The sequence below is a fragment of the Periplaneta americana genome, chromosome 7 (assembly GCF_040183065.1).
Source record: "Periplaneta americana isolate PAMFEO1 chromosome 7, P.americana_PAMFEO1_priV1, whole genome shotgun sequence".
Classification (NCBI taxonomy): domain Eukaryota; kingdom Metazoa; phylum Arthropoda; class Insecta; order Blattodea; family Blattidae; genus Periplaneta; species Periplaneta americana.
The window spans coordinates 152,831,801-152,832,733 of NC_091123.1; positions in this window are offsets into that span (position 1 = coordinate 152,831,801).

Here is a 933-nt window from a genome sequence, read left to right on the forward strand (position 1 = left end):
ATGCCTTATAAATTTTCGACTGCAGAATACGCCGATATTGTCAATGAATATGCTGAATATGAATGAAGAGTATTTACTGTCTATGGAATTGGATGAAAGACTTGGAATACCAAAGGAAGGTGAAAACGAGAGAGGCGCTAATCGACCGTATTTTGGATGCTGCACGCCACAAAGAACAGCCACGTGCAACTCTCCCGAGCGATGAGCGCGATTCACGCCCGAACGCAACAGTGCATTGAAGCAGAAGAAGGTACATTTAAAAATGTACGAAAACATCGACCCCGACATCTAGAATATTAGGTATGTATGCATATGTGAATATAAACTTTAAATTTGTCCTGTATCTGTCTCTAAATGCGAGTTAGTACAATGGAATCCCACAAGTTTTTGTGAAATCAAAGAGCCATATCTCCGTAACCGTTCGAAAACGGATCTATATTCATATGAACTTTTTCACTCAGAATGAATTTAGAATTCACATCCCAAATTTTTTACCTTTCCTCGTGAATCACTCTATACAAGTATATATATCTGTGTGTGTGTGTTTTTTCCGTGTCCCGCTCGCCAGTGTGGATTGTTTCTTTATGGCTTAAATCTATCATTTTTTAAATATTACTTGAAAGAATTTGGGAGTGGAGGGGGTTTCAGCCGGATGAGGCCCCCTGCGGCACTGGTTTCAACAATGCAACAATTTCACCTAATTTTCGTTATGGTATCAATTTCCCTTTCAAATGTTGGTTACAGTGACTGATTAACCATATTCCGATTTCGCAGCATTCATAATAAACAATCACTGCCATCGTGATCTAGATCACGATGGCAGTGTAAACAATGGTTTGTGCAGAAAACCATACAAAAATATACCGTTAGTAATCTTTCACAGCGGTATGGACGGCATTCACAGTCTCACCACTAGATGTCACGGCAAAAAAT